Raw genomic sequence first — 18,694 nt, forward strand, 5'->3', positions numbered from 1 at the left:
TTGTGCTCATCATAAATCTTGCCTGTATCTACACTGTCTTAATAATATTGCAAGTGGCTTTGCGATAGAATGAACTACTTTCTTTAACAAAATAGAGAGAGAGAGAGAGAGAGAGAGAGAGAGAGAGAGAGAGTTACAACGATTTTGTCTAGCTTTTTTTTAACTTCCACACACACACACACACAGAGAGAGTGTGTGAGAGAGAGAAAGAGGGAAAGGACAGTAAGGCTACCTATGTTATGGAATAGTTTAGAAGCTAAGTATTAGTAAAGTGTGGTTTATCGACAATTTTATTTTTGGTAAAAGGTACGGTTTTATTTATTGTGGCCTTGATATTAAGATATTACAATACCAATTTTGCACTACACCAACATAGTGAGTTGTACAGATTACACTTTTTAATATTTCTTAGCTAAAGTTGTATATTTTCCGATTTTGACCATGATACTTTATATCTTATAAAATAAACCTATCCCTGTTTTCATCTTTTCCATTTTGGTATTGGTCTTTTTTTATTTTTTTTTTTTTTTTTCATTAGTTTATTATTTCTTAAAGCTCCTCGTAGACCAGATAAATACTTGGATCGACGCTTTAATGGGCTTATTCTAATTTGATCATTTATGTTATTTCTGTAAGTTAATTAAATGTATAAATTAAATAAGTAAATAAATAAATAAATTAGATAAATAAATAAATACATAAACAGACAAATAACTAAGTAAACAAAAATAAATTAGTAGATAGAAACAGACACCAAAGTGAAAAAACCACTGTAATATTTCCCTCAGAAATTAAAACCATAAAAAAACCATCACTGAGAATGAAGAACTTCTTGTCGTAATGGCGACAAATGAAACCGCATTTGGGAGGGACTGACTTTAGCTATTTATGCACCAACCACGGCTCGGTAGAAGTTTAGATAGAGATTGATGAAATTCGGGAGAAGTTGGGGGAGAAGAAGTTTATGTCGGTCAGGCGGACAACACCCTAAAATTGCAGCGGTCCTTAGACTTTTTAGTGCCACGCCCCCTTTCTAAGAGTTGGTCCTTGCCTCCACCGGCCCCTCCTTGTATCTATGAGTACAATGTGGCCCCCCCCCCCCCCCCCCACCCCCCCCATCCCCGTATTTAAAGAAAAACAAAAAAGAGAGAAAGAGAAATGGTTTCGACTATAAGAAAATATAACGTTATAAGGCGATACTTTTGCGTTTTTTACGTAAATTTCTGAATATTAGTTCTTCACCCTTGTTAAAAACAATAACGAATCTAATTAGATCATTTTTCATTTTTTCCCGAGGGGTCGCGACTCCCCTGAAATTGCTGACGCCCCTGCCCGCCCCCCATTAACCGGGCCAGCGCCCCCCCCCACCCCCAGTTTGAGAACCACTGCCTCAAAATCTTTCGTGACATCAGGTTTGACACAGTTAATTAAACCACATATTGCTTGAAAATTATTGTTATTAATATTTTTACAGAAAGCACATTTTATAATAGCAAGACACAAGATATTCTTTATATGCAAAGCGAATAGATAAATCAAGTAGATGACTCCTTTTACTAATTTACTAATGTCCTTAAAGGCCCCCCCCCTCCCGCCCGCCGCCCATCCATCCAGCCGCCAACGCACATAAAATATGAACAAACATACTTACCCATGAAGCTGTCTACATCCAAACTTCTCACAGAAACTCAGCTTTTCATAACAATAATAATTTTGAGTTCTTGTCAAATGTCATTCAAGTTTGAGTACTGATCAGCTATGTTAATATACCAATATCTGTTTGATAATCTGCCTTTTTTTTAATAAAAAACTAACTTTTCTTTATGTTTTTAGTGGTTTATAAAGCTAGAATACAGTAAGTGTTTGCATCCATAACAAAAAATCACGATTAATCCATCAACAAAAGTGAAATTGCTCTTTCAAAATTAAGTGGGATGTATACACTAGCACTACAATTAGTTAACTGATGGTTGCGTAATATGTTCACTTATCGTTGTGTAGTTATGAATAAGACTTTAATGATATGCATAATAAAATTGATTCCCATAAAGTATCTCTAATCCAGAGACGATAAAAATTAAATCTCTCTCTCTCTCTCTCTCTCTCTCTCTCTCTCTCTCTCTCTCTCTCTCTGTTTTTCTTGAGTCAGTGCAGACTTCACGACTTCACATAAAAAATTTTCTCTCTCTCTCTCTCTCTGTTTTTCTAAAGTCAATGCAGTTAAACTTCACATAATAAAAAATAAAACTCTCTCTCTCTCTCTCTCTCTCTCTCTCTCTCTCTCTCTCGTCAGTGCAGTTAGACTTCACATGAAAAATTCTCTCTCTCTCTCTCTCTCTCTCTCTCTCTCTCTCTCTCTTCCTTATAAGCCAGTCCAGTTGGCCTTCGCATACAAAAATGATCCTAATTGATATCCGTTATTTTACAGTCTTCCTAAAAAACCCACATTTTTGCGTCATTTTCATTTTTTTTAGTATAGTTATATATCGTCATTTATCATCGCTCTGTTAAAGCTGAAGGATTTTGTAATTTTGTATTGATATAAAACAAAAAGATATTTTTTTCACTGATAAGGTTATCACTGATTTTGCCATTTGGAATTTATGTTGTAACTTTATGGCTTCATTTCCTGTTTCATCTGGGTTTTGTCCATGTTTATTTGTAGTCAGATACACAGAGTGTGTGAGTGTATGTGTGTAAGTGTTTAATACCAATCTGACAACCTCCATCCTGATCTGAAGTTGCACAGTCAGTTTCGTGTGTATTTATGTGTGTGTGTGTGATTCTTTAATAACAGGGCCAAAGGATTATACAAATTTCCAGTCCGACTTTTTAGCTCAGAGGTATACTCGAGTTTTGGTGTATACCACCAGAAGCCAATTATGTATGTTTGTTTGTTTGTATGGTGTTTTTACGTTGCATGGAACCAGCGGTTATTCAGCAACGAGACCAACGGCTTTACGTGACTTCCGAACCACGTCGAGAGTGAACTTCTATCACCAGAAATACACATCTCTCACTCCTCAATGGAATGGCCGGGAATCGAACCCGCGACCACCGAGGTGAGAAGCAAACACCAAACCAACCACGCCACTGAGGCGCTCCAATTATATATGGGCGGAGCAATAATTGGAAACAAAAACATTCCAATAGATGATCCCTTTGTCGTTTTATTGTCGTTTCATTGCCGTTGGGAATCAATGGCGCTGCATTGAAACGGAGTATCTGTGTCATTGCAAGAATGGTGGGTGGGAAATTGATTTATCGGCCTTTTCGTGTATTAATATATTCGCTCTTGTATGGATTTATCCGATTATTGTGTTGGTTTGTAGTTTGTGATCATTTAAATTTTTATTTCAGTCTTTAGTTATCTGAAAATAAATAAATGGATAAACTATCGTGCCAGCTTTGTCTGTCCCTCCCCACTTTTCCTCTCCGCCCTCAGATCTTCAATACTACCGAGGCTAGAGGGCTGCAAATTGGTATGTTGATCATCCACCCTCCATTCATCAAACGTACCAAATTGCAGCCCTCTAGCCTCAGTAGTTTTTATTTTATTGAAAGTTAACGTTAGCCGTAATCGTGGGTCTGGCAACGATATAGGCCAGGCCAGGGTCGTAGCCCTTGGACCAGGCCACCACCGGGACGTGGTTTAAGTTTAATGGGACGCGGCTCATACAGCATTATAGCGAGCCCACCGGAAGATAGATCCATTTTCGGTTGTCTTGATTATACGCTGTCTACAGAAAACTCGAATGCGCCGAAGACACTACGGCGCATTTTTTACTTGTTTTATTTTTATTTCAGCTCCTTTTCGAAAATTTTCCCTTAAGTCTTCATTTCGAACTTTGATCATTATGAAGTTTTGTAGGTAAAAGCTTTCATATGTTCTTCCGTTAGACCCTTATCGATTAGCATTACTTTCCAAACAATGGTAGCACAATCTCTCTCTCTCTCTCTCTCTCTCTCTCCAAGAATTAGTGGGGGTTTTCCGTAATAATCACTAGCACCAGCAAAAAGTGACGTCATCCTTTCAAATTCTTCAGAACAATATGCAACAACGAGGGTATTCAGTAGAGTTATCTTTTGAGAAAACTCAGATTATATAATTGTCTATTGGTGAAATCTCAGTAGAGTTATCTTTGGAGAGAACTCGGATTATATAATTGTCTGTTGGTGAAATCTCTGTCGAGTTATCTTTTGAGAAAACTCGGATTATATAATTGTCTATTGGTGAAATCTCAGTAGAGTTATCTTTTGAGAGAACTCAGTTTATATAATTGTCTGTTGGTGAAATCTCTGTCGAGTTATCTTTTGAGAAAACTCGGATTATATAATTGTCTATTGGTGAAATCTCAGTAGAGTTATCTTTTGAGAGAACTCAGTTTATATAAATGTCTATTGGTGAAATCTCTGTCGAGTTATCTTTTGAGAAAACTCGGATTATATAATTGTCTACTGGTGAAACCTCTGTCGGGTTATCTTTTGAGAGAACTCAGTTGTCTTTTAGTGATATCTCTGCGTCACATCGCAGCGTTTGCAACTTAGAACATCCGTATACTATTGGCAATTGCAGCTTCCAGCAATTGCATCCCAGTGCACAATCATTTCTCGTCTGTAACAGTAATTACGCAGGAGAAACATGGATTAGTATGCATTTATAGAAATACACTTTTTTATGCAGATGAAGTATTAGTTGAATTTAGATTTTTCCTATATGCATGATATGCATGTATAGAAATACACTTTTTTTGCAGATGAAGAATATATTGGTTGAATTTCAATCTTTTCTGTATGCATGTATACAAATACACTTTTTTATGCAGATGAATTATATATGAGTTGAATTTAGATTTTTCCAATATGCATGTATAGAAATACACTTTTTTTATGCAGATGAAGTATATATTAGTCGAATTTCAATCTTTTCTGTAATGCATGTACAAAAATACACTTTTTTTATGCGGATGAGGTATATATTGGTTGAACTTCAATAATTTCTGTATGCACGTATAGAAATGCATTTTTTTTTGCAGATAGAGAATATATTTGTTGAATTTCAATCTTTTTTGTATGCATGCATAGAAATACACTTTTTAAAAATGCAGATGAAGTATATTTTAGTTGAATTTAAGTCTTTTCTGTTTGCAAGTATATAAATACACTTTTATATGCAGATGAAGTATGTATTAGTTGAATTGAATTTTTTCTGTATACATGTATAGAAACAGTTATTTATGCAGTTGAAGTATATATTAGTTGAATTGAAATTTTTTTTTCTATATTCATGTAAGAAAAGTATTGATAATTTTCTTTGGCTGGTTATGAACCTTCCTCTTTGATTTTCAAGAGGTCATAGGTCTTTTGGACGACGAAAAAAAGTAAAATTTTCAGAATAAAAAAAAAAAGTTGCAAAAATGAAGTTCCAGCGTCCTATAGTAATCCTACGGGATTAGATGGAAAATTTTTCATCCAAAAGTTGAGGTTTGATCACAGAGCAGACCAAAAAATAATAAAAGATTAGTTTTTTAAGTGATTTTTTTTTATTTTACACATTGCTGCATAGGGAAAAATTTTGTGTTTACTTATTTTATTTATTTATTTAATTTTTTTGAGATATTAAATTGCCCTTACATCATTTTGGCCTCTTCTGGTCAAAAGATTAGTTTTTTAAGAGATTTTTTATATCTACACATTTTGCTGCATAGGAACAATTTTTTTTTTTTTTTTTTTTTTGAGATATTAAATTGCCCTTACATCATTTTGGCCACTTCCGGTCAAAAGATTAGTTTTTAAGTGATTTTTTATATTTTACTTATTCCTGCATAGAAGCAATCTTTTTTTTCTTTTTTTTTTGAGATATAAAATTGTCCTTATCATCATTTTGGGCACACCTGGTTCCTTGTTTACCCACGAGATTTTGAATCATCGTCGTCTCAGTTGGTATCATTAATTACTATTCTCATGTGGAGCAGATTTGCAATTTTTTATTTTATTCTATTTTATTTATTTATTTATTTTTTATTTTTTATTCTTCTAATGAAACTGGCCTCCTGAGTGCCCTTGGAGGAACCACCCAAATCAGCCTGTGGGATGAAATATTACCCATTCTGCGGTCGGGCATTAAGAGTCTGACCCTTAATGCCCGACCATAGAGGTCTTTATCGCTTGGGTTCCGGGCACGGGCGAGGGACTATGGCCCCTACGGCCGGGCATTAAGGTCGAGAATGGTCACTCCGAGGAGGGCATCCCGCTGTGTCAGACACGCCCCCATGGCACTTGAACAAAGGGAAGGTGTCAGACCGTGAAATTGCAATAGGAGTTTCGGGATGTAAACACAAGATAAATGTCTAGGTCTAGGACTTCCTCGGGGCTCTGAAGGATGGAGGAAGGACTCTCTCTCTCTCTCTCTCTCTCTCTCTCTCTCTCTCGGGTTAGTGTTTGTGGCTGCTGGTTTGAATTCCGGGAAACAGCGGTGCGGTATAGCCATACTGGTTATGGTCAATGATTTATTCATATGTGCCCTATAGTGGGGCAGTGCCATCAGAGGTGCGGTGCACTGTAGGCATTACTGAATGTTCTTTGCAGCGTCCTTTCGGCCCCTAGCTGCAACCCTTTCTGTATCGTACTTTCTTTCATATTCTCTTTTTTCATCATATAGTATAATTATTATTATTGTGTTGAGTTGGGTGACTATAGGTTTTTATCTCTCCAAAATGGTCTCGTTCTTCCATCATCATTTTCCCCTTTAGATGCCTCGAGAGAGAACTCCTCCAAGGACCTTGGAGGACGGAACCCCCCACCCCCACCCCACCCCCACCCCCCAGATAATAATCCATCAGCCGGCTATAAGAGGCGCTGACTTCTAACCCATGTTCTTATCAGAGACCTACAATTACGATTCACGGTCCGACACCTTTCCTTTGTTCTCTGGCCATTAGGGGCGTGTCCCACACAGCAGGATGCCCCTCGAGCAGGCCATTCTCGACCTTATGGGCGGTCCGTAAGGGTCAAAGTCGGGCGCTTCGGGAGTGAGAGCAGTCGAGAGTGACCTCTAAGGACGAGCTGTAAGGTCGAGGATTCCCTGACATCGCGGCCCGTTGACATATATCATTCGCCCACCGGTAAATGGATGGCATTCTTAAGGAATTCCTCCTCCTCTCCTCCTCCCCAACCTCCCCCACCTCCTCCTCCTCCTCCTCCTCCTCCTCCTCCCTTTTCTTTTCTTCTTTGGAGACTAAGATGTTTAGGAATAGGTTAACAGGTAAATGGATGGCATTCTTAAGGAGTTCCTCCTCCCTCCTCCACCCTCCCATCCTACTTCCTCCTCCTCCCTCTTCCTCCTCCTCCCTCCCCCTCCCCTCCTCCTTTCCCTCCTCCCCCTCCCCCTCCCCCTCCCGCCCCTGCCCCCGCCCCCATCTCTTTCTTTTGCTCTTTGGAGACTAAGATGTTTAAACAGGTGTGGGTTAACAGGTAATTGGATGGCATTCTTAAGGAGTTCCACCCCTCCCCCTTTCACCCCTCCCCCATTCCCTCCACCTCCCCCTCCCCTCCACCTCCTCATCCCCCTCCCCTCCACCCCTCCCCCTCTTTTCTCTTGGGAAACGAGTGTTTAGGAATAAGTTATACTGAAGAAACAAGGATCAGAAATGGACCTACATAAGGGGGGGGTCAACTAAGGTGGTGGGAAGTAATCAAAGAAAGTGCAGGAGGGGAGGCTGAAGATGGTATGGACACCTGTTGAGGAAGAGATGAGGACCACGCTGGAGACATACTATGGGAGTGGATGGTGCAAGGAAGAAGAAAGAGAGGGAGACCAAGAAAGAGATGGAAGGACTGTGTGAGAGGACGATTTACATGAGAAGGGAATTGATGAGGCAGAAGTGCCCAAGATAGAAATAGATGGAAACGGCTCATCCGAAACGGCGACTATATAAAAAATGGGAAAAAAAAAAGCTGGGAAGAAGAAGAAGAAGAAGAAACAACGATGCATTTATCTGCGGTTAAGAAAACAGAAGAATGTATAGTTCAAAAGTTTTCTGAATGGTAAACTGTTAGTTTTATTTGTCATCTATCCTTTTTTTTTTAGACTGTTAGACTGAAATATTATAGACATGGTAGACTGATAGTTTTAATTATTTATCAATCTTTTTTTTTATTTTACTTGTAGCTTTCTATTGCACTAAATTTGAGTGGAGCATTCTTTTCTATTTTATATATTTTTTGTAGTTTCTCCTTATTCTATAGTGTGCTTTACTTTGAAAAAAGTAGTTTTATTTATTTATTTTTTTATTTTTATCCCAACCATAGACACAAGACCTCACGATTAGGTCTTGTGACATAACAGCTGAAGAAGAAACCGTTGTTTTATTTATTTTTTTAAAGTAATTAATAAGAGCATTTACCGAACAAGAGTGGAGTAATATTTACTTATTTATTTATATCTGTTTAAAATAGCTCCAACCAAATCCACAGGTATCAGTAACTTGCTATATAAAAAAGGTATTTTTTCTTATTTACTGATATCTCGATAAAAATAACTCCAAATCGAGAGAGATGATTAACTTGCAATATGAAGAATGCATTTATTTGTTTTTTTTATTCATTTATTTATTTATTTTTATTTTTTTCATTTTTTTTTCTCCTGAAGAATTGTTCACTGCATTCTTCTTCTCCAGGGACAGAGCGTTTGTTTCCTTTTTTTTTTTTTTTTTTTTTTTTGCAAGGACATTTTTTCTAGTCTTTCGTTTATGTTTTCCATACGAGTTAATTCTTTCCAATGTTTATTTTAAGGTCATCTATATATAATTCTCTCTCTCTTGTTTCCACGAACAGCCAATATAATTTTAAAAGCGAAAGTTATTTGTTATTTTCATTTACTTATTTAAAGGCAATTGCCACCAAGGGAAAGTGAAAGAGCGGATTGGTTCCCAGGCCTTTCGACACTCTGTCCTTTAATATAGCAGACTGATGAGCAAATCTAACGAGTCTGCTAGTAAAGGACCGGGTATCGAAAGGCCTACATAGCAATCACTCCGTTGTTTCACTTTCCCTACCTTGGCATTTGCCTTTTATTTATACATTCATCACGTTTCATATCTTTGTGATTATGTTATAAATTTATCTATATATCTATCTATCTATCTACCTATCTATCTATATCTATCTATCTATCTAATTTATTTATTTATTTATTTATTTATTTATTTATATATTTATTTATTTAGTTAGTTAATTAGTTAGTTAGTTAGTTAGTTAGTTATTTATTTATATTTTTTTATGTATGTACGTATATATGTACTTATTTACTTATTTACTTAGTTATTTAGTTACTTAGTTGCTTATTTATTTACCTATTCTGGTCTGCATCACTGCATGGAACTGTATTTTGTCTCTCTCTCACTTTCAGTTCCAGCATTTTGTAGATTTCTTATAGTTAAGTGGATTTATGGATTAATGATTGCAAAATAAATTATTAAAAAGGATTTAAGTCAGCGTTGCTTCGTCTTCGACAAAAGCGATGTTTTGATACAAATCCATATAAACAAAACATTACGTCTTTAATATCTAATTCAGTCTACTTTGGGAACATAACTCACACCCCAAGGGCAATTATAACTGATGACTCCTTTGCCATCAGTGGGATTCGAACTGCAGCATGGTATGGCAAATAACGACGTTTAGTGACTTACGACCACTGAGCCATCAAGAGAGGCCATGGTGCATGTGACAAAAATTCATATATAAGTATATATATATATTTATATATATATATATATATATATATATATATATATAGTAATATATATATATATATATATATATATATATATATATATATATATATAATGTATATATACATATTTACACTTACATATTTTCCTTTACAAGTACATGATTTGCGTCCAGCAAAGAAATGCTACTAAAATAAGCAAATGTTTTTTAATGTTAGTTGAGATGTAATTAATTAAGATGGAAAAAATATAAGAGAGAGTAACCCTCTTATGTCAGTTGTATGATAATCAACGATGATGAACGGTCATTTTACGCAACTTGACGATAGTAATAACAATAATAATAATAATAGGATGTAAGCATTGATTATATTATTACAAGCACCGCTGGACGTACCATAGACACACAAGCAGCATCAACTGCTGATTCAGAAATAATAATAAACGTGGCAGATATGTCATGAGTTATATATATTGTATTTTATGACAAAAGAGGTTTTTTTTTCTGTCGTAACCTGGAATTATTTTATTGAGCGTGTATCATAAGCGGTATAATTCTGGTGGGATGTGATTATTTTCTTTTAATTATGAGATTATACGTTAGCCTCGCGAAAGGTCTGAATGGTGATTGTGGTAAGTTCAGCTTTGGAGGGTAAGGACATAGGGTCTTGAAACTATATCTCTATCTATCTATCTATATATATATAAATATAAGTGTGTTTGTGTGTGTGTGTGTGTGTGTGTTTATGTGCATATTAAAACGTACATTGAGTGTTTTTGGGTATAGGACTGCAAGAGGAAGAAAGAAAACCAGAAATTAATCTCACGATGAAATGAGGGTTTAATGAAATGAAAAGTAAAAGTCAACAAATTTAAAAATTTATAATTAATAAACTAAATTGAATAAGATGAATTACATCAAAATCATAAAAAAAATACATAGAAATTAACGTCCAAAAAGAAAGACTATTTAAATTCAAAAACATCAGCACAAACTCAAAAATATGAAGAGACAATAAAAGATTTTTTTAAAATGTGATCCTCTTAGGAGCACACACACAAACACAGTTGCATGACACATTGGAACAAGCTGGAAAAATATTTGTTGTTGTTATCTTCTAACATATTGACCTCAATCTGTGTGATTTCGTTTCAAAGGGTTTTTATATATGAATAAAATGTAAAAAAAAAAAAAAAAAAAAAAAAAAAAAAAATAAAAAAAAAAAAAAAAAAAAAAAAAAAAGGAATTCCCCTTTATGAGCACGTCAAAGAAATGCTTACATCCTACACAGAAATCGTTAAATGAAGCAATGGTTGTAATAATAACAATAATGATAATAGGCGCTATTATTGGAACTGTTCATACTCACCAACGTAAACATTTGTCCCAAAAAGAAGGAATATATATATATATATATAATATAATATATATATATATATAATATATATATATATATGTCTTGGTTTTAACCGCCGATGGGCTGGTACTAAAAAGTGTCTTTGGACTATGGTACTAAACATGGCGCCCCGCGGAGTTTCTCCGAGTGTGAACACACACGAACGACGGTACATTTCCCACATTATCTCGGTAAATTAATCGAGCTATCTCACCTGTATGCATCATATAACCTTTTTCTATACTGTGCAGTCAATGAATAGCAATATTAAACAATATCTCCGTGCGGAGCTGTTCTTTAGAACTACCCACCTCGGGTGGGAACTCCACCGGAATAGAAGAAGTTCATGCAAGAAAAATGATCGAGATACTTTTGCTGATATTTCTCCCGTGTTTTCCCGCCACTCGCAAAGCAAAATAAAAGAGGAAAGATGAAAGTAAATCAACAAGAGAAGAGAAGCAAGCTAAACAATAAGAGGAAAGCGAAGCTTGGGGCGTGAAAGAGGAATCACAGGATGTCCAAATATTAGGTCTAGGGAGAAGGCAACACTCATGGAGCCAAGCAGTCCAGTTTGATTGCATCGACGGGGAGCATTTTGCTTATTTTATTTTATTGAATATTGTATTGTTTCTACGTTGTCTGTCACTGTATAGAGGCCGTAGCCGAAATGAAGGATATTATCATCATTATTCATGAAAATTTCATGATAGCATGAGTCTAAAATGGTGAAGAAATCAACCATTGTGTAGGTCTAAATACGAGTGAACTACAACTATCGACTTGTGTTTATTCATAAGCACAGACACCCTGCTGCTACTACTTCTCCAACAATAACCGCTACAACTACTGCAACGACTAGCTACTATAATGATTGTACCGCAAATGACCGGGTGGACGACGCGTCCATAAGATGGGATGAGACCACACGGCTTAATCTATGAGATTGAGGCAGGCAATTACGAGAGTAGTATCAGTGTCACTTTTGGAAAACGAGCCTTGTTGTGCTTATTGACGTCGATGCTCCCTGAAACTAGTGCGATATTTCCAGCGAAGCTTCCAGCTTAATCGGATAAAGGATTAGGTTGCCAAATAAGTTCTGTTTTTTCATGCATGCGTGACGGTTATGGCGGGGATGGTACTAATCGGTCCAGTGTACACTGCACAATACTTCGAGCTCACTTGGGCCTAAATAGGGTATAGGGAGGTAAAAGATTACATTAAAAGCATTGTCTAATCATAATTGAGGGCAATCTTACAATAGAATATTGCTAGAAACTCACGTGTTGTCAAATAGTGCGCTCACAGTACGATAAAAACGTGTCTAGGCCGATGTCAAACGTATGTTGTACAGTAAGTTCCAGAAGTGAAGCGACAAATTTCAAAGGATTTCGTTCGAAATTCACTAACTAGCAACTACAACACGTAGCTGAAAAACTCATTTTTTTCTAAAGTGAAAGTAAATCCCGAAACAAAAGAATATGCAAAATGAGATTTGACGGGCAATAAGCATATTTATTCAAGTAGAGCAGGTGGAATTTATAGAGAATTAACAGGCATATCAAGCAAAATAAAGCTAACATATAATGCACAAATATCAAATCTATGATATTTATAACAATCATAAGAAAAAGTTACGGTAATAACAATTATTTTAAAGTATAGTAATTACTTCAAACCATAGAAACGAAACAATTTGAAATTTTCGTTCAACACAGGATTACCAACATTACCAATGTATATTTCGAGCAATGTGGAAACAAATATTTAATATCATAGCGCATTATCAATTATTTTAGCAAAGATGCATAAAACCATGCAAGTATCAATAGGATGTAAAGGAAAATCTCCGCAACATTAAACATAATCAACCATGAATGCACCTAGATTCAACAGAGAAGTTGGGTGTGGTTGGTTCTAATTTTAGCTTCTAGGACGAGCGAGCATAAAACACCATCTTCGAAAAAGTCTCTAACTGCTGCTGCTACCTTCAGGTGACTAGGCCTAGTTCCGGGCATAGCAAGGCTTACAATGCAGGGCCACTGTCTGGTATTTATGAAAAGATAGAACCATTAGAACCGACACCAGAACCTGCCCTCGCACTTGGGAAACAGAACTGCTATATAAAAAAAAAATAAAAAAAAATAAATAAAATTAAAAGACTGTCGCAAGCAACCTGAACCCTGTAAAATCACCACCTGGTTAAGTAGGGAGACAGACCCCAACCACCCTTCCCCCCCTTCTACCTCTACCTCTACCCACAATCCTAACTCCACCTTTTTCACTTCAACCTTTTACCTCAAATCTTCTAATCATATTCCAACCGTGAAATTTAAGACTGAATTTGCGTAAGTGGGCGTATCATAAGGAGGTGATATCACCCAAATTCATATTTCCACGGACAACCAGTAATCAGTCCGATCCAGTCAAGCATTATTGTATAACAGAAATTTATGAGTTTCTTTTAGATATATATATACTATATATATATATATATATATATATATATATCTATATATATATATGTGTGTGTGTGTGTGTGTGTGTGTGTGTGTGTATATATATATATATATAATATATATATATATTATATATATAAAGAAGCTCCCGGGCATGGTCAATAGGCCTAGTGCTCGATTCTTAAAACAGGCCTCTGGTTATTCCTGACTAGATAAAAAAGGTCCTGAGAGAGAGAGAGAGAGAGAGAGAGAGAGAGAGAGAGAGAGAGAGAGAGAGAGAGCATAACAGGAGATACTCGAATTAAAATAATGCTCGCCAAGCATATTCACACTCCGGATCGTATGGACAAGTATAATCTCACTTATACACTGAAAAAAAAGGTGGAAAACTACGAAAACACTTGTTTGATGCGACCCTGAACGCAATAACTCATGCAAAAATTTGCACAATTGAGGAATTCGATGAAATTAATAACTAACAAGCTGGAAAATATATTTCCTTGATTCTTGAATAGACCTAACCATGTAGCCATTGCTAAACGTGCATATAACTTGGATTTCGTTTTTTTTTTTTTTCACACCAACTAGAGTTTTATTTATATTTCATTTAATCAGATGCTAAACTTTTTAGTGCTTTATCAAAAGAAATCATAATAACTTTCGATATAATGCTTAATTTGCAAATCATATTAGGCCAATGCTTATGCACTCGGTTCCTGCTGCCACTCAATTGTGAACACTTGATATCACACATTGAGAGCCGCAGATGTTTCTATGGCGAAATTCTTTTTTTTTTTTTTTTTTTTTTTTTAATATACAATTATTGAACTAACATTGATCATTCACTGGGGAAATACTTTCTGTGCTTCTACAGTTAATCACTGATACGTATTATCAGATAAAGAGGATGACAATAATTGGAATAAAATATACTAACTGGCGACCCCACGAGACTTTCTAAAGAAGTACGATCAATTCTGAAATCTGTCGCTTCACTTCTGGAAGTTTGGAACTTACTGTACAGCAGAATGTGCTTATAGGACGCTACATTTAATGTCATTTCGCCCGATAAAATTATTTCTCGGTTTCCTGAAGATTTTGATGACATTCTGAGTCGCCTTAGAAACAAGCCTCGCTATCGTTCTGCTGCGCAGAAGTTCTTATAATCAGTATATATGAAAATCTTTATCGGGAGATTTATGGCTAATCTAATCATGAGAATAGGGAATAGCAGCAACGCGCTAATCTGGAAATATCGTAAACACCAAAGTGAGAAGAGATTATGGAAAAAAAAGAGGCTTTCCACTGATTTTTTTTCCTTCATATGATAATAATAAGGGGTAGTGCCGTCAGTGCTCCTCGAAGTGGTGTACTGTAGGCAGTACTAAAGGTTCTTGCAGTTTACTCTACCTCCATTCGCTCCCCCATTCTTCAGTCTGGCTGTTCAGCCTCTCTAACTATGTCTTGTTGGACTAACTGCGGGGTTTTCTCCAAATTCTTTGTATACATATTTCATCGTGTTTAATTTATAGGGTTATTTTTCTTGCCATTTTCTTGCTACTTTTTAATTATAGGCCTATTTTTCTTGCCGTCTTTAACTTATAGGCCTATTTTTCTGGCTATTTTTCTTATTTTTAATTTATAGGCGTATTTTCTTGCTTTTTTTCTTGCCGTTTTTAATTTATAGGCCTATTTTTTTGCTATTTTTATTGTTGTTTTAATTTATAGGCCTATTTTTCTTACTATTTTTCTTGCTGTTTTAATTTACAAGTCTATCTTTCTTGCTATTTTGTTATTTATAGGACTATTTTTCATGCTGTTCTTAATGTATAGGTCTATTTTTCTTGCTGTTTTTCTTGCTATTTTTTTTAATTAATAGGCCCACGTTTCTTGCTATTTTAAATTTATAGACCTATTTTTTCTATTGTCCTGCTCTTTTTTAAATAAATAGGGCCATTTTTCTGGCTATTTTTCATTTATAGGCCTATTTTTGCTATTGTTCTGCTCTTTTTTTATTTATAGGTCCATTTTTCTTACTAGTTTTAATTTATAGGCCTATTTTCTTGCCATTTTCTTGCTCTTTTTTTATTTAAAGGCCCACATTTCTTGCTATTTTTTAATTTATAGGCCTGCTTTTTTTAGTTATAGGCCTTTTTTCTTGCTATTTTGTAAATTAATAGGCCTTTTTTCTTGGTTTTATAGGCCTAATTTTTCCAACCGCTCTTTTCACCGTCTCAGTCAAATTTTAGACTTATTGTTGTCAATGATTTCATCGAGAAATATAATTAACAATGATGAAATTAATCAATGCAGTCTAGCCTTTTAATTTGAGTGCGAAAAAGAATAAAAGAAAATGGGATTACGAGGAATAGGAAGACGTTGGGGACTCGGGGTATGGCTCTGCCTTGTTGTGGTAGGTTGGTAGGAGGGATAGGTACTAGGTAGGGGAGGAGGCTAATGCCCTCTACCTTCTCCTTCTACTCTTTACCCTCCCCCTCCTCCCTATAGGCGCCCTTATCAGAGGTAAGATCTCCGAAGGGTATCTCAATTACACGTTTAAAAGTCCCTAACTCACAAGAGGCCGCGAAAAGACGGACGAATCTGGACTTTATGAACCGTCCGTACGGGCCGTTGTCGTCTGCCCTCCCGGTCAAGGCACGGGACTGTGACCCTTAAGGACCGCCCATTAGGGCGAGAATAGGTCGGAGTGCGGGCTCCCCGCTAGGCTGGACACGCCCCTAATTGCCTTGGAACAAAGGAAAGGCGTCAGAGCGTGAAATCGTAATTGTAGGTTTCGTCTCGTAAACAAACACGAGCTGTCAGCACCTCCCGCCCGCCGCCGCGGTGCGGTGCGGTTGGTACCTGTTATAGTAGTACCTGGGGTCAGGATTCATTCTCTCTCTCTCTCTCTCTCTCTCTCTCTCTCGTCCGTAAGCGGTGGTTGTTGTAGTACTATATAATAGGGTTAAGATTCTCTCTCTCTCTCTCTCTCTCTCTCTCTCTCTCTCTCTCTCGTAAGCGGTGCCGGGGAAGGTGTTGTACCTAGACCGTGGTTGCAGTATGGGAGTGGTACTAAACGGTCCGCGTCTCAATTCGCTGCTGGACGGGGCAGAGGTGTGAGGCTTGCAGCTTCATTCCTCGTTTAAATAACCATTAGACAAGCTTGCGTTTTCCAGTCTTCCAGTCACTCTTGAAGGCTAAGGAAAACTGCTGGTAACCGTTCGTTATATTATAATCTGGTTTTAAACCGTTTTAGATCAGTCTTTGATTATACCTATTGCATCTCGTGTCAGGTGCCAAAATCGTCACATTGACGCCTTCCCCCCCCCCGACCCCCCCCCCCCCCCCTCCCCCCCGCCACCCCCCGCCCCGAAAAATAAAAAAAAGTTAGGTGTCCCCAACGTATCTCCAAAAAACGTAGTAAATCAGAACTTACATAATACGTTATCAGCTATGCAGGAAGGAATACCTACTATGTGTTTGATGTGGCATTTGATTAGAATCTGATAGGCAGGAGATATATAACATTAAAGTTTTGTTTTTTTTAACTGACGTACTGAAGGATATCAATATCCAATTTTTATTTGTTTATTTATTTATTTTTATTTATTTTCTTGTGAATCTGTGACATTGAAATAGGCCTGTCAAATTTTAAGGTCTAACTTCCTATTAAATTTCATGATGTGACAAATCCCAGTATTATGGTTGTAGTTTATATTATTATGAATAATATAATAATACTTTATTATCAGCAACTGTGTGGATAAAACCGATATCTATTTTCATCTTTTCAGCTCTGGTATCTAAGTTGCGTGTTATTCTTATTATTAGTAGTAGTAGGTGTGATTAAATGATAATAATGATAATCAGGATAAGATAGGAAAGTTTGTCTTAATGAAAAATAAAATTGTCAGCTTTTGATAAATACAGTATTAATAATCCTTATCACTATGATTCATATTTGTATGTATAAATGGATAATATCTTTATGCTGGATTTTAGATGCTTCATATAAGGGAAGTAGTGTTTCAGATCAAATAGGTTCCTTATTGAATGCATTTTAGACTTTGGCGCGCGCGGGAAAATAAAAGGTGGATGGTTTAAAAAAAATAAAAATATAAAAAAAACTTTAAGAAGATAAGAAGGAAAACACTTTTCCTTGTTTTTCCTGCCGTATGCCTTTGTCTCCCCCCCCCCCCCCATCCCCACACCCCATACCCAATTCCAGTCCCAGGCATGGTGAAATAATGGAATAAAAACAGTTGACAGGAAAATTCCATTCGCGCCTTATTCCGTGTGCTTTCGACAATTTCCTTCATTTCTCTCTATTTTTACACATTTATCGCCGTTGTTTTCTTTCAATCTTTGTTTATTCTGTTCAAAGGTCGAGGAAGGTCATTTCTCTCTCTCTCTCTCTCTCTCTCTCTCTCTCTCTCTCTCTCTCTCTCTCTAAGTAGTAGAGCAGTTTAACTTTATGGGTCAATTAAACTGTTGGTAAATCATACGTCTTATAGTTGACCAAAATATGGTTCTCTCTCTCTCTCTCTCTCTCTCTCTCTCTCTCGGGGTTGGGCTGGAGGGGTGGGGGAGGGAGGGGGAGGGGGAGGAGGGGGAGGGGAGGGGAGGGGGGCTTTGCAAACACTTTACGAGATGATTTATATCGCAGAGACCGAATCCTCTTAAGGGGGCCACCTCCCCTCCCAATGAAGATATATGTGTATGCCGTCGCCATTCTAAAGGACTCAGATTTCAGTCCTTTTTTTGTCTTAATTCCGGAGAGAGAGAGAGAGATAGAGAAGAGAGAGAGGGATTTTAATAGAGAGAGATTTTTGGGTTTTTTTTTTTTTTTTTTTTTTTTTTTTTTTGGATTTTCTGTTTTTTTTTTTTTTTTTTTGGCAAAAGAAAACATAAATGAATTATGAAGTGCTTTATCAACCTTTATAAATATGTTTAGATGGCGTTAACAGTCTTCATTGTCATTTCTACTTACGATACAAGTAATAATAATAATAATAATAATAATAATAATAATAATAATATAATAATATAATATAATAATAATAATGAAGTACTTTGAATGCATTCTAAAGAGAAACAATATCTATCA

The 18,694-nt window shown here is 36.3% G+C and overlaps 1 protein-coding gene across 2 annotated transcripts in view; it reads right to left on the reverse strand.

The window, feature by feature from the left end:
• LOC135196358 (trace amine-associated receptor 4-like) overlaps nt 1–18,694 on the reverse strand; it is a 319,564-nt gene that overhangs the window by 247,197 nt on the left and 53,673 nt on the right. The window contains exon 1 of one of the 2 annotated variants that reach the window (XM_064223136.1): nt 1,652–1,946. The exons of the other annotated variant lie outside the window; for it this stretch is intronic. The gene's annotated coding sequence lies outside the window, so the exon portion shown is untranslated. Of the gene's footprint in view, nt 1–1,651; nt 1,947–18,694 lie in introns of those variants that run through there. 2 annotated transcript variants of the gene reach the window in all.

The sequence above is a fragment of the Macrobrachium nipponense genome, chromosome 17 (genome assembly GCF_015104395.2).
Source record: "Macrobrachium nipponense isolate FS-2020 chromosome 17, ASM1510439v2, whole genome shotgun sequence".
NCBI classification, from domain to species: Eukaryota; Metazoa; Arthropoda; class Malacostraca; order Decapoda; family Palaemonidae; genus Macrobrachium; species Macrobrachium nipponense.